The sequence below is a fragment of the Cherax quadricarinatus genome, chromosome 48 (assembly GCF_038502225.1).
Source record: "Cherax quadricarinatus isolate ZL_2023a chromosome 48, ASM3850222v1, whole genome shotgun sequence".
NCBI lineage: Eukaryota > Metazoa > Arthropoda > Malacostraca > Decapoda > Parastacidae > Cherax > Cherax quadricarinatus.
The window spans coordinates 26,112,206-26,127,432 of record NC_091339.1 but is presented as its reverse complement, the minus strand read 5'-3'; the positions used below and the strand labels follow the sequence as shown (position 1 = coordinate 26,127,432).

The 15,227-nt window shown below is 41.5% G+C and overlaps 1 protein-coding gene and 1 long non-coding RNA gene across 32 annotated transcripts in view; both read left to right on the top strand.

Annotated features, from left to right (window-relative positions):
- Positions 1–15,227, top strand: part of LOC128696092 (collagen alpha chain CG42342) — a 672,233-nt gene that overhangs the window by 115,844 nt on the left and 541,162 nt on the right. The gene's annotated exons all lie outside the window — the stretch shown is intronic.
- Positions 1–15,227, top strand: part of LOC138854077 (uncharacterized) — a 29,935-nt gene that overhangs the window by 11,596 nt on the left and 3,112 nt on the right. The window contains exon 2 of the long non-coding RNA XR_011393275.1: positions 9,784–9,892. This is a non-coding gene — a long non-coding RNA (uncharacterized lncRNA). The remainder of the gene's footprint in view (positions 1–9,783; positions 9,893–15,227) is intronic.

The window sequence follows — 15,227 nt, the reverse complement described above, 5'->3', positions numbered from 1 at the left end:
CCTCTTTTACAATGTCATATATTTTTAAATGTTTTAGCACTCCATACTCTGGTGGCCTGGTGGTTAACGCTCTCGCTTCACACGGTGAGGGTCTGGGTTCGATTCCCAGCCAGAGTAGAAACATTGGACGTGTTTTTTTCCACCTGTTGTCTATGTTCCCCATCAGTAAAATGGGTACCTGGGTGTTAGTCGACTGGTGTGGGTCGCATCCTGGGACACTGACCTAAGGAGGCCTGGTCACAGACCGGGCCGCGGGGGCGTTGACCCCCGGAACTCTCTCCAGATAAACTCCAGATACTCCCTACACTCTAAAATGTAATTTAATGGTATAAGCAATACTAAGTACTAAAACATTTTAAAAATATGGATATTTTTACAGTAAAATGTTGTTAAAATATTTGAACACTCAGTATCCCTTATATTTTGAAATCACTTTTAAGAATGAAGGGAATATGGATTCTAAAACATTTAAAAATACATTTAATTGTGAAGGAACTGTCAGAGTGTTAAGAACTGGGGAAAACTAAGTTTCTGATCAGCTGGGTTATGGTACCTAATGGAAGGCCCTGGTCTGAGAACGGGCGATGATTGTTGCAATTATCAACAGATAGTTCTCTAGGTATAATCCTAGACCTCCAGGTAGGTAGGTAGGTACGTAGATACATATATGAATGCTGAAGACGGGCGAGGATTGTCGGAACTATCAACAGTGCTCTAAAGCGCATATGTAAATGCTGAAGGCGTGCAAGAATTTCAGAGTCGGCAATTTATCAAATAATGATAATCATGTTAAAAGAGTAAAGCAGAAACTTAACCATCTTTCTTTTACCTAAATATTAAGAACTAGAATCCCATTCACGGATTTCTCTCAGTGACCTACCTGGTGGTAGATAGGTGCATATACGAATGCTGAAGACATGGGAGAATTTTAGTCTGTTTTAACAATTGCTTCAGGTCGAGTGTTTGCGAGTGTTAAAGAGAGCATTGTGTGAAGGAGGTGGACGTCTTGCAGTGGATGTGTGCCAGGATTTCCTTTTAACCTGTGTTGAGACAAGAGGCAGGGCAGTGAGCGATCACAAGTGGGTGGCCACCGTCTAGGCTTTTAGCAAGACACACACACACACACACACACACACACACACACACACACACACGCGCGCGCGCGCCAGGAAACTCTAAGCATTATCAAACTTAATTCACCTTTGCAAATGCTGCCTCATAATTCGTACCCTTACGTCGGCAGACGTAACTCTTCTATATTTATGTCTGCAAATATTGCAACTCTGTTTACCTCTTTACTGTAGGTCTCTAGTAGCAACAGCCTGGTTGACAAGGGGCAGAGCAACTCTCGAAACTGGTCACAGGTATGTTACTCAGTCGGTCTTCAGCATTCGTTGTCTAGCGAGTTTCAATTCGTCTGTTTCTGAAGAATCTACGTCAATATATATTTAACCGTAAAATTATCAAATTACATAAACTGGAAGGACATAAAACACACAGCATAAGCTTAATTCGTTATAAACTAGACGCTCGTTACGTACACTGTAAGGACGGGCTGCTTACTCCAGGATATGCCTAAGTGTTCTCCTTAATTCACTTCAGTAAACGTCTGCTTTATTTCCTCGAGGCAGTAAAAGTTCAGTCTCCCTAATTTACGTTTGGAAATGCTCGTCATAATTATCCTTTGTGCGTCAGAAAATGTAAGTGACCTTAATTTAGGTGTGTAGCGTCTGGGTGTTGGGGTGTATTGTCTCATGCGACCTTAGTTCAGGTGTGTAGCGTCTGGGTGTTAGGGTGTATTTTCATGTGACCTTAGTTTAGGTGTGTAACGTCTGGGTGTCAAGGTGTATTACTTCATTTAGGTGACCTTAATTCAAGTATGTAGCTTCTCAATGTTAGGATGTATGTCATCATTACAGTGTTGCATTAGCAGACTAAAATGTGGTTGTCATTGATATTTAAGTGCTCTACACACTTAAAACATCACCTCACTTGTTTACACTGAACTGCTCGCAGTTTTTGGAACATAAACTATATTAAAATTAATGGTCTTCTCCTAATTCATGTCTTGAAGATGTGGGTTTTAATCATGGTTTAGGCTGCAAGGGGGGAGACTGTTATTCTTCATGCAGATGACTGTCTTCTCAACCGTTGTAATCAGCACCTTGTGTACCTGGTGTATACCTGCTCATGGTTCCGGGGATCATTGATCCCGAGGCCAGGTCTCCTGAATCATCCTGACTGCTACCAGTGTACCGGATCAGTTACGTTGTGAAGACTATGTAGGCCTGCGGTCAGCGTGTAAAAATAGCCTGATTAATCAGGCTATTATAACCGGAGGCCAGAGGAGCCTAACCTCGGACTTTGTTGCAAAAATAATAAAGCTCTCGAACCTCTTCAGAAGTGTGACTTTAGAAAGTACCTCTAATAATAGTACTAATTTTCTCCTAGTTCACTTTCGTAATTCCCGATTAACTATGTCAAAACAGGAATAAATAAAGGGGATGTAAATAGCGTGCTGAAAATTTCCAGCCAAGACAGGACTCGCAGCAGTGGTTTCAAGTTGGAAAAGTTCAGATTCAGGAAGGATATAGGAAAGCACTGGTTTGGTAATAGAGTTGTGGATGAGTGGAACAAACTCCCGAGTACAGTTACTGAGGCCAAAACGTTGTGTAGTTTTAAAAATAGGTTAGATAAATACATGAGTGTGTGTGGGTGAGTGTGAGTTGGACCTGACTAGCTTGTGCTGCTGGGTCTGGTGCCGTGCTCCTTCCTTGAGTGGAGGTGACCAGACTGGGTGTGTCATTCGGCTTATCCGGGGGGGGGGACATGGACCTGCTCCGCATGGGTCATTAGACCTGTTGCAGTGTTCCTTCTTTATGTTCTTATCTTATGTTCATTTCACAACACTTGCAAGGAGGAGGAGGATGATATGGTGGATAACTAGAACCTTCAGAACAGATCCCAAATCAGTAATTATTATCCTTAAAGCACTTCTACTTTCTTGACTGCAGTATTACTTTACAGTAATTGCCCATTTTAAGGAAGGCAAAATTTAAGATTTTGAGAGTGTACACAGATTTTTTTTTGTATCTATTTAAACATTATCTGGGACGATTTAAATCCCTTCATATTGCACTCTGAAAAGCATCCTATTTTTATTTATAATACCTGAAAAATATTGGAAGGACTACTTCCAGATCTGCACTGAATTTACTCCTTACGAAATTGAGAGGCTTAGCAGACGGTAAAAAATATTCCAATGAAAAACAAAGGGTTCGACAAGTGCACACAGATAATGAGCATAAGTGTTCCAAGGCTCTCCAACGCCTCCCCTTCAAATTTGAGTGACTTTTCTCACCGTAACTGTACTCCAGTTTTGGTCTTCTTTTCCGATCCTCATCACCTTACATTTACCAGAGTTGTATTTCAAGATACAGATCACACTGGAACATATTCTGTCTTCTGTTTATAATATATATATATATATATATATATATATATATATATATATATATATATATATAATCTTTTCTTTCTTTCAGCACACCGGCCGTATCCCACCGAGGCGGGGTGGCCCAAAAGGAAAAACGAAAGTTTCTCCTTTTACATTTAGTAATATAATATATACAGGAAAAGGGGTTACTAGCCCCTTGCTCCCGGCATTTTAGTTGCCTCTTACAACACGCATGGCTTACGGAGGAAGAATTCTGTTTCACTTCCCCATGGAGGTAAGAGGAAATAAACAAGAACAAGAACTAGAAAGAAAATAGAAGAAAACCCAAAGGGGTGTGTGTATATATATGCTTGTACATGTATGTGTAGTGTGACCTAAGTGTAAGTAGAAGTAGCAAGACATACCTGAAATCTTGCATGTGTATGAGACAAAAAAAAAGACACCAGCAATCCTACCATCGTGTAAAACAATTACAGGCTTCAGTTTTACTCACTTGGCAGGACGGTAGTACCTCCCTGGGCGGTTGCTGTCTACCAACCTACTACCTAGAATATATATATATATATATATATATATATATATATATATATATATATATATATATATATATATATATATTCTGGCGGTGTTAGCTCGTGTCAAAATTAACTTGTATTAGCTGTAGAGTTACGGTGGTAAAAATATTAATGTGATGGGTTGTAATGATAATAGCGGGATATTATGGTATTTATATGTGATGAGAATGGAGGTTGTGGTGATAGTGGTGAAACCTGGCTGTGGCAGAAGGTCTCGTGGTAAATGTGATGAAAGTTAGTTTTGGCTGTAGTGATGTGGGTGGAGGGTTGTGTAGTAAGTGGAGATTGTAAGATGTGGTTCGGGGGGGGGGGGTTAACAACTCTGTGCTGAGCTGGGTCGGGAATCCGTCTTGTGGGTGACACTTAACGAAGGGATAATTATAATGCTTCACTTGCAAAGTAAGTTCTCGCGTGAGGGTAAACATGGGTGCTCTGGCGATTCCTTTACCAGTGAGAAGAAACATTTTACCACAAGCCTGATACGAGTTTGTCGGGTCTTGTCTGGCTTAGTTTAAGTTACGCCTTATTAAAAGGGGTTTTAATGTTGAAGGCCACCTCTTTCCCTACCCCCCCACCTTACATCCTTATCTCAACCCCCAAATCCCCTTCCCTCCACCCCAGCTTCTCCACCTGCCTCAATATTAATTCAGTCTAGGGAGCTTTTGAATCTGAATTTCACAAGTCAATGGAGAGTTGGTGATTTTGGAGAAATGACTTGTACAGCATGCTGCTCAAACAGAAAAGTTGCAAATAATGATTGTGTGTAATAAATAAATATATATATATATATATATATATATATATATATATATATATATATATATATATATATATAATATATATATATGTGTGTGTGCCGAATTGGTAAAACTGGACAGTTAGCAAGAGCTCATTTAAAGTTAAGTCCTCTCTAAAATTTTCTCTTATACGTTTAAAGATAAATAAAAAAATAATTGTAACAAAAGAATCTTAGAAAACTTACCTAACCTTAGTATGACAAACTCAATTTAATTTAGCCTAATCCAACTAAATATATTTTAGATAAGTTTACAGTAATTTAATAATAAACACAATGAAAAATTTTTTTTCGTTAGGTTCGGAATGATTTTTGCAAAATTATTGCATATACAAATTCTCACTTCCCCAATCCGGCAAGAAGAGCGTAGCTATTTAAGCCAAAATAGCAAGTTTTACCTATTCGGCACGACATTATATTGGATCACAGCCTGGTTAAGGTAGTGAGCCAGCGCCCGCCCACCAGCAGAAACAGCCTGGTTAACCAGGCAAGCACCAGAAAAGCCTGACAGCAGGCGAGAGTACTCTCGAAAGCGGTATATACCAGTTATAAGAATGTCGTATAACTCTTGGAGGTGGGGTTAGAATCAGTGGAAGTGAGGCACCAGTTAGCAGTATGGTGAACGTCCTTCGGCGAAGTTTGACTATAAAGAACTGCGAGGAAAAAAATGCTAGGACAGCTAAGAAGGTTACATAGTTCATGTTCATCTTGTACGTGTTTCACAGCAGTGTCTGCATAACTCTTGGATACAAGTCTGTTTTCACCTTATAATGTACTACTCTCTTGGATGGTCTGCTTTTTCCCCTCCACACCATCCGGTCCCCGACTCCTGGACAAGTCTGAGCTCGACCCGCCCAGGTTGGATCTCTCATTTAAGCAGAGATTTTTGTACTAGATAAATGTTGGCCAGTCTACTAAGGTCTCCCTGCAGTTCCAATGTTGTGGACTGCTTAAAGACAGCTGTTATGCTACAAAACGTGCAGACATCGTATATTCTGCGCTAGCATTACTCTTCTCGGGGACCACTCCATCAACAATAATTCATCCCTTGGCTGCCTATCATTTGAAACGTGTCCTCACACAGCTTAACGTTCGGCATGTCTTAAAAAATAGAGGTAGTGAAATGAGGATAGGCTCTCTCTCAGTAACTATATTGAAAAATGAAATGTCAGGGTCACTTGTGGCTTTATCTTCATCCTGTACTTGTCATGCTTAAATGAAGGGCACACCTATATATTATACCTGTAATAACCTATATCCAAATATCTAATCAATAAGATAGTACCCATTTTGGAGACCGCTGTAACATGATGTTGACAGGCCCGTCTCAACCCAACCCATCTCGCTACAATTGTATTACTAACTACCCTTCTCGCGGCTTAGCGCTTAGACTCCAGCCACTGTATATACTCGTTTCTTAGTCATCTCTGCATTAGGGCTGAAGAAGCCATTCGTGGCAAAACGTTTTCTCTAATACATATCCCGAACTGTACGTGTCTTTTTCCGCATTTTGTCGGTATCACCATATTATTTTTCAGTGAGCTGTGAGCTTCGATAGGATGCCAGCTCTTAGCTGGTAAATACTTTAGGAACTCTAATCCTTAATTCTTGGGAGAGAGACCGACCGAGATCGAGACCGGCACAGTGGGTGGGTGGAGATTTGGCTGGGGAGGGGGTTAGAGAGCTTGGTCTAAGTATCAAACTGGTTCCACGACCACAACACAGACCTTTTAAATGTGATCCTGTGTGTAAATAATGGAACATGGCACGACTTGCATGGATGAACAAGTGGGTGTTGTAACCCTGGCATTCTTAAGTGATGCTTCTCCAGTGATGATAGTTCTCGGTAATGGTTTCCTTTGTTGGTGGTTGTTCTTTGTTGATGGTGGTCCTCTGGTGGTTGTAGTTCTCTGGTGGTGGTAGTTCTTTATTGGTGGTAGTTCTTTGTTGATGGTAGTCCTCTGGTGGTTGTATTTCTCTGGTGGTGGTAGTTCTTTGTTAGTGGTAGTCCTCTGGTGGTGGTAGTTCTCTGGTGTTGGTAGTTCTTTATTGGTGGTAGTTCTTTGTTGATGGTAGTCCTCTGGTGGTTGTATTTCTCTGGTGGTGGTAGTTCTTTGTTAGTGGTAGTCCTCTGGTGGTTGTAGTTCTCTGGTGGTGGTAGTTCTTTATTGGTTGTAGTTCTTTATTGGTGGTAGTTTTTTGTTGATGGTAGTTTTTTGTTGATGGTAGTTCTTTGTTGATGGTACTTCTTTGGTGGTGGTAGTTCTTTGTTGATGGTAGTCCTCTGGTGGTGGTAGTTCTTTGTTGGTGGTAGTCCTCTTGTGGTGGTAGTTCTTTATTGATGGTATTCCTTTGGTGGTGGTAGTTATCTAGTTCTTAATGGTGGTAGTTCTCTAGTGATTGTAGTTCTTTATTAGTGGTAGGTTTGTACCACTTCCTTCTACAAGTAACGGGCCGCTAGTACTAACAGCCATGTTTGTGCTAGCGCCAGTCAACAGAGAAGACGGGCTACGGGGATAGATGAGCCCTCGAAACCTGCCACAGGTAAATCACAGGTAAAAAAAAATGGTAGTTTCATGCTAGTGAATGTATAGAGGCTAGAGGGAGGACAGTGTCATGGTGCTCGACCTCCACACTACTAGACTAGGTTAACCTGCCCTTATCCTTGACGTACCATGTCAACTCCTGGTTTCCTTGTAGCCTTTTCTTTCCCCTCACACAGAATGTATTATGCTCTTCCTCAGAAGACTTGCATATAAAGGTATTAATATCATGTTTCTCTCACAGAACATACTCTGGTCTTCTTTCTCAGAAGACGGAGATATAAAGAGGATAACGTCTTGTCTCTCACAAAATATACCCTGCTCTTCTTCCTAATAAAGAGGCTAAAGATTGTTTAAAAATTCGTAGTGCACGTTGCAGACTTTTTTCATGGGGAAAACGTCGAAAGCTTCAGATAAACAAGCGATACTTTATAATTAATGCTTTCATATTTGATATACATTTTTGTGGTTGGTTTGTTCGTAATTAACCCTGTATTTCAATAATTAAGGTTGTGTTTTGCTTAATGTTTTTTGTTAATTAAGGTTTAATTTTAGTAATTAATCTTATATTTTAATTCATATTATATTTCGGTAGTTAACGTTGTATTATGTTGACAGACGGGTGCCGCTGTGCAGATAGCTGTAAGTGATGATGACAGCGTATGAAGTTGATGCAAGAATGCCACAGTAAAAAAATATTCGATTTAAAATATTAAACAAAAAATACAGGTGCCAGATTACCAGGCTGTGATGGATATGTGGATCGGCGAACCACTAGTAGCAACAGCCTGGTTGACAAAGGCAACATCAGACGAACTTGGTCTATGGCCGGGCTCCGGGAGTAGAAAAACTGTAGGAACTCATCAAACGTATATCATAGATATACCTTTTTATTTGTAGTTACCAGTAGATGGCTCCGTCGCTCATTGCACGCCTGGCCCGGTCCCAGACCAGTTTAACGAAGCTTCAAGAACAATGTGGAACGACTTATAATTAGAGATAATCATCTGAAACAAAATACATTCGCTTCCTAGTTATCACTGCGCTGTCGAATGTTGTCGGTATCACTCCGCGAGGAAAATAATACGATGGATAACGAGAACCTTCAGAATAAGAGATGCCAAGCCAATGATTGTCCTCTTTAAATGATTTGTTGTCTCTAGGCTGGAATATTGCTGAACATTAACGGCCCATTTATAGGGAACGAAACTGTAATCCTAGAAATTGTACCGAGAACTTTTACTACACATGTAAATTCAGTAAAGCATCTAAATTACTGGGAACGTTTGAAATTCCTCGATCTTCACTCCTTGGAACGCAAGCGAGGAAGATTCATTATATATTATGACTGGATAATCCTAAGAGGAATTGCTCTAAATCTGAAAGCAGAAATCACTCCGTACGTAAGCAAGAGACTCGGCAGATGATGCAAAGTACTGTACCTCCAGTGAAAGGTATCCTTCACAAAGCAGGCACCCTAACCTGTCCTTGCCTAATTTAATCAAAGTTAGAATAAAGAAAATAGTATTTGTAAACTTACAAGAAACGTTCAGAAATTAGCTTTGGGAATCGCGGAATACTAGACTAGCTAGGCTGTGATAGGTATGTTATCGGGGCGCCAACAGCAGCAGCCTGGTTGAACAGGCAAGCCTGACCTCAGGTCAGGCTGCTAAGATAGGATAACCCCACCGAAGCAGGTCACAGGTACGTCACATGTAAGAGGATAGTCAGTGTTCCCCGAGACGCTGATTCTGAGGGGTTGCCACCTTCTCGCCAGAGAATTTATCCTGTTCAGTGTGTACAAGACTTGCTCGGAGGCAGAGGTGATTTTTATCTCCCATTTGCGTGGCTCTATTTGCATATTTGTCTTTTTTTTTTATCTTCGCATTTATTTCCTTTTCTAACTACTTGCTTTTATGTATTGTTTGTGTTTGTCTTTATTCTTATCGCCAAGTTGTAATTTTTTAAATCCTACTCGTCAGTTTGTTAAACTTTTTTCCCCTGTTTATTATGCCCATTGTCTTCTCGCCTCTCGTTTTTACTTAATTTTTGTTTTCTCTCAGCATTACTGTCTTTCTTCATTTGGAGTTAACATTACTGTCTTTCTTTATTTGGAGATATTCATCTGAGCCTGAAAAAATTATGGATAAATGTGATGTGACCCTCCTCTTCCTTCTCCAGTCTCTCTCTCTCTCTCTCTCTCTCTCTCTCTCTCTCTCTCTCTCTCTCTCTCTCTCTCTCTCTCTCTCTCTCTCTCTCTCTCTCTCTCTCTCTCTTTCTCTCTCTCAAGACCACTTACTAATTTCTGTGTCTTCCTTGCAGGTATGCCGGAGACTGTGTTCTCGCCTAGTGGTCTCTCTCTCTCTTTCTCTCTCTCAAGACCACTTACTAATTTCTGTGTCTTCCTTGCAGGTATGCCGGAGACTGTGTTCTCGCCTAGTGGTATTTACGGGAGATGAGCTCCAGGTGTGTAGTAGTATCTTGTACTGCTCTTTAATGTCCTCTCCTCGCTACCACACAGGTAAATGAACATGATAATCAATGGAAAGGTGAGCATGATATTTAAATTAATCAGTAGGTGCTTGAGCATGATAATCAGCAGCTGGGTGAGCTTGTTATTTGAATTCATTAGCAAGTAGGTGAAGATTAATTTCAATGTGTAGATTTGGAATAGGTTCTTGTAGCATGGTTCATGTGTGTGTGAATTATGACACTAGTTGAGAGGTAGGTATGAATGGGAACTAAAAGCCAAGAATCAGTAATCAGGTATATCAAAGGCTGTACCAGGATATATGAATCGACCCCCTGCACACACAACTAGGGGAGTACAAATAAAAAAAGCTTGCGCAAAAGCGTACTCTGTAATAACTATAATTATCAACAATAAAAAGTACAATCATAGCAGATTTAATCGCCATTGAACATTACTGCACTTTGTGCAGTAATGTTCAAGACACATTATTTCAGCAGTAGCAGTGTGGAAGGCTTGTAATCCCGTGTGTGTCTTCCATTCATTGCATTATAAACTAGTTTTGTTCTCTCATGTTAGACATGTGTTGTGCTGGTGCAGTGTTGCCTTTTAACATGTTGTGATAACGGATTACCAACCCTGCGTCAGTTGGCCGGGAGAGGGAGCCGCGAAACACATTGTTAAGAGTATTATTATTTGTCTTGCTGTATGTTATTTACCTTTGATAGACGGCTTTTGTTATTGTAACTGCATGTTGTGGTTTACACGTGGATATGGGACGCGCTTCATGCAGTAAAACATTTCTTTTGACTGGTAAATTGGCGATGATTTGATTATTGTGGAGTTATGGCGTCACGATGCTCTGGCAACACTGCTGGGACTTATTGCCAGATACTGCCAGATGGTTGGTACAGCCACCGCACATGGCTGTCTTATGTAACAAGAGTTTTTATCTCATTTAAATGTGTATTATATTTCATGTGTGATCCCGCTAATGATGAAATAATGTATTAACACATGTTAAACATTAAGGGAAATGTTTGCCAGTATTTGTTTTATATATTAATGTTTTTTGAAAATTTCCAGAATATTTTGTTTATACATATATGATCACTAGGCTGTCATTCACTTAATTGTCGTTATTGTCGTATTACCTATAAAAATCTGTCGTTTAGATTTAACTCATAATACGATGGATATGTTCGTGACATACAAAATATCAGATGATTAAATAGAGTAGATAGTGTCAGGATATTTGAGATGCGAGAGGGAGATTCGGAAAGTACTTTTTCGGTCTAAGGATGGTGATTAAATGGAATGGACTAGAAATCAGTGTATGAAGAGCCGGAAGTTACAGATGCTATATATAAATGACTTCAAGAATAGATATTCCTGGAAGCCAGGAAGGAGTAAGAGGGACCAGCAGTCATAATTTGACCCTTTTTAACACAACTAGGTAGGTAAAGTCATGCATTGTTGATAATTCTGGCTTCAAGCTGTATTTCAGGAGCAGACAGACTTTGGAATATACTCGCAGGTGTATGACGAATATATACATTTAAGAATCGCCATAACCTCTTCGACGGTATCACTTCTGTTGGTTATATTTAAAATAATCGTTGCTGCGACCAGATAATGTAAGTGTTTAGGCTTCAAGTTCCATTATTAATTGAAAACAATTAGCCTACACAGCGTCAGGTACGGGCTGTTGTTACTTTTGGTGCAATCGCTACTGCGGTTCGATCCCATACCAAGTCTTCTAGATGTCAGCCTGATCAGTCAGAACTGGTGCTAGTCGCGTAAGCTTAAAAGAGTACAAGTTGCATGCGCATACTCGTCTAGTCAATAAAATCATAAACAAATTCAGATTTTTATTTCTTTGCAAAGGTTACAATGTGTGATTTACGTTTCATAAACTGTTGCTAAGTGCAAATAAAGCCACAAACATGCCTGAGTATTTCAGGCAGACTACAGATATAGTCAGATGTGATTAACATGATGAAAAAGAATCAATTGAAAGAAGACGTCCACTGTGTTAAGATCATAAAGTAGCCGTTCTCCAGGATGTCGGCTCGCCATAAAATAGCCTTACTCCAGGATGTCATTTCACCGTAAAATGGTTCTCCTTGAGGATGCCAGCTCACATTGGTTCCATCTGAATCAATTTCATGAAATGAGGTTATGGTTGACTGAATACCTCCGGCAGTTTTATTTTGGTCGGTCCTGTGATAAAAAATGTAGCCTGTGATGTTGAGAGGGACGCCTGCCTGCATGTCTGTCTCTGTCCGCCTGCTTGTTGCCTGTGTACTTGTCTGCATCTCTGTCCGCCTGCCTGCCTGCCTTCTTACCTTATCTGTCTCTATCCGCTTGCCTGTCTAAATGCCTGCCTTTCCTTTATTTTTGTTTGTTTTCCTGCCTGTCTGCTTCCTAGTCTCCTGCTTCTCTCCTTTCAGAGCTGCGCATCTTCCAGTTTAAGTGCATGTTTACTTGTCTGCCTACCTCTACACTCCTGTCTGCCAGCTCTTGCCTAGCTGCCTGCCTGCCTGCCTGCCTACCTACCTACCTACCTTCCTGCCTGCCCTACTCCATGCCTGTCAGCCTGCCTGTCTTTCCGCGTGCCTGCACATTCCAACAGCTTGTTTGATCAGACAACAACAAAGACAGTTTGATTGAGAACCAGGCTAGGTGATGGGGATTTGGGGGGTGGGGGTGGAGTGTGCAGTGGAGTGCGCGGTGGAGGGGGGTGGAGTGTGAGTTGGAGTGAGTGTCCAGGGTGTGAGCACACGCGAGTCGGCACAGGTAAAGTACAGGTGATGGTGCTGCCAGCTTCACTCAGAATTTAACTTTCATCTCTAGCGTCTCTTACGAGGCTTGCTACGGTGGTCAACTGGAGGGAGGGATCGCTGTAGGGTGGGGAGGAGGGAGGGAGGAAGAAAGGAATCAAGGAAGGAAGGAGGGTGGAAGGAATGAAGGGAGGGAGGAAGGAATGAAGAAGGGAGGAAGGAAGGAAGAAGGGAGGAAGGAAGGAAGGAAGGAAGGAATGAAGGAGGGAGGGAGGACGTGAAAGAATGGGAAAAAAGATTAAGCGTGAAAATTGTGTGAAGGATGCTTGCTTTTCTGTCTTCAGCCTTCGTGTCCTCCCTCTTCATTCTTCCTTCTCTTTTGTCTTCCTTTTTTTCTCTTCATCTTTCAACCTCTTCTTTGCCTTTTGCTTATATTCGTAAATGCTTATTTCTGCTTCCTTTTTTTTTGTAATTTTTCTTCTTGCCATATCTGTATCACCTCCCCTTCCTGTTATTGGAGTGGTGAAGCGGCCATACATGTGAGCAGCTTCCAGTGTTTTTCATTTACCGCAACATAGCCTCAATAGTCAGGTGGAACCGTCATTTTAATGTGTGTTTAAAACAGTGTTTCTCTCTCTAATGATTGTTGTGTTTGGTGTGGAACAGAAATAACCCGCTCATAAGTTTTATTCTCTATGTGCGAGTTATTTGTGTATTTCTAAATGTTTAAAGGCTCGGTACTCTTACCAGCGGACTGATCAGAGACCTGGCCGTGGCTTTTGGACAAAGGATCGAGCCTTATCTTCATAAAAATGAAACTTCATCATTTGTTTTAACGCCATTCGTGCTTAACTACAGCATTTCCGACAATAGTAAATATAACAAGCATCTCCAAGTGCCAGATCAGCCAGGCTGTGATGAATATGTGGGCCGGTGGGCCGCCAGCAGCAAGAGCTTGGTTGACCAGGCAAGCACCAAACAAGCCTGGCCAAGGGCCGGGCTCCGGGAATAGAAAACCTCGAAACTCATCAAAGGTATATTGAGAGAGCTCTAGACAGAACGAAACATCGTCTCTGCAACACGTTTCTTTTCTGCAAAAGAAGCTTCTATTGTGACATTTCGCTGTGTAGAACTTTATAGAGTGAGAGAAATGTTAATCCTCACTTCCAGCTCTCCGCTGTTTACTATGTTTTACACCCAGGCGAGCACTGACAGTGTCCATGGTGACGGTGTGACTGTGGTGACGGTGTGACCGTGGTGACGGTGTGGCCGTGGTGACGGTGTGACTGTGGTAACAGTGTGACCGTGGTAACAGTGCTACATGTAAACCGTGTGAGGTGTGCTAGGAATTTATGCTAATTATAACGGTAATTCGTTTAGGGTTTAATCAGCGTATTGATGTAAGTGGTACGAATGTTGGTTGTTGGGTGGTAGTAGGTGGTTGTTGGTTGGTGGAGGTGGTTGTTCGGTGATAGCAGTGGTTGCCCTGGTGGTAGCTGGGGGGGGGGTGTTGTTGCCTGGATGAGGCAGTGATTGGATGGTAGAGGTGATTATTGGGTGATATTGGTGGGTGTTCGGGTAGTACATGTAGTTTGTGGCGTTTGTAAGTGTTGGTTGTTGGGTGGTAGTAGTGGTTATTAGGTTGTTAGTTATCTCTTGTTCTGGTAGTGGCAGTTGTTGGCTGGTAGTGGTGATTTTTGGCCAGCATGGTTGATAGCGGGCTGTTAGCACAAACAGGCTGGTTTACTACGTTGTCAGTAGGAAAGGTATGCTCCAGGCTGGGCTGTGATCTTAGTCCTCGCAACCGGTCGCAGGTAAAACTTCGAGTCAAGTTGGAAATAAGAGTAGAGACGATGATGGCCAGGATTTAAGTTATCCTGTGCAATACAGTCGAAAACAGGCACTCTTAACAATGCAGAACAAGCCACATGGGGATGGAAATCTTTAGCTCTAGATCTTTCGCACTCTCGTACGACGTTAGGAGCTATGCAGTATTGCACAATAACAGATAGGGGGAATATTCACTGAGGCAAGGCAGAAGGTATCAATGATGGGCCGTCAGTGATACCTCAGAGAATCTCCCCCCATATTTGTTGCTCTCTTGCAACATTGCATAGATCCGAACGACGCACGAGAGTGCGAAAGATCTAGCGTTAAAGATTTCCATCCCCATGTGGCATGTTCTGTAAAGTTAACCTGTGTATATGAGAGGCTGTGGTAGCAGCTCCGAGAGGAAAGCTGATGCGCAGTGTGTGTACAGGAGGATAAACAAAGTCTTCGTCACTGTACCTTTGAATGTGGCAGAGTTAAGGAATATATAATTTATACCACTAATACTTTAGAGCAGAGATACATGATAATATACACGTAGAAGATCCTGGAAGGCATCGTCCCAAATTTGCACACTACAGTAACAACGTACGAGTGACAGATCCGGTAGAAAGTGCAAAATAGACACACGGTGAAAAGTAAGGAAGCCAAGGGCACAGTACGAGAACACTGTATTAGTATCCGTGGGCGTAGACTTTTCAACCTGCTACCAGCAGTGTGGGGGGAGATCTTTAAGAGGAAATTATCACTACCTCCACAGTGTGCCAGGTCAA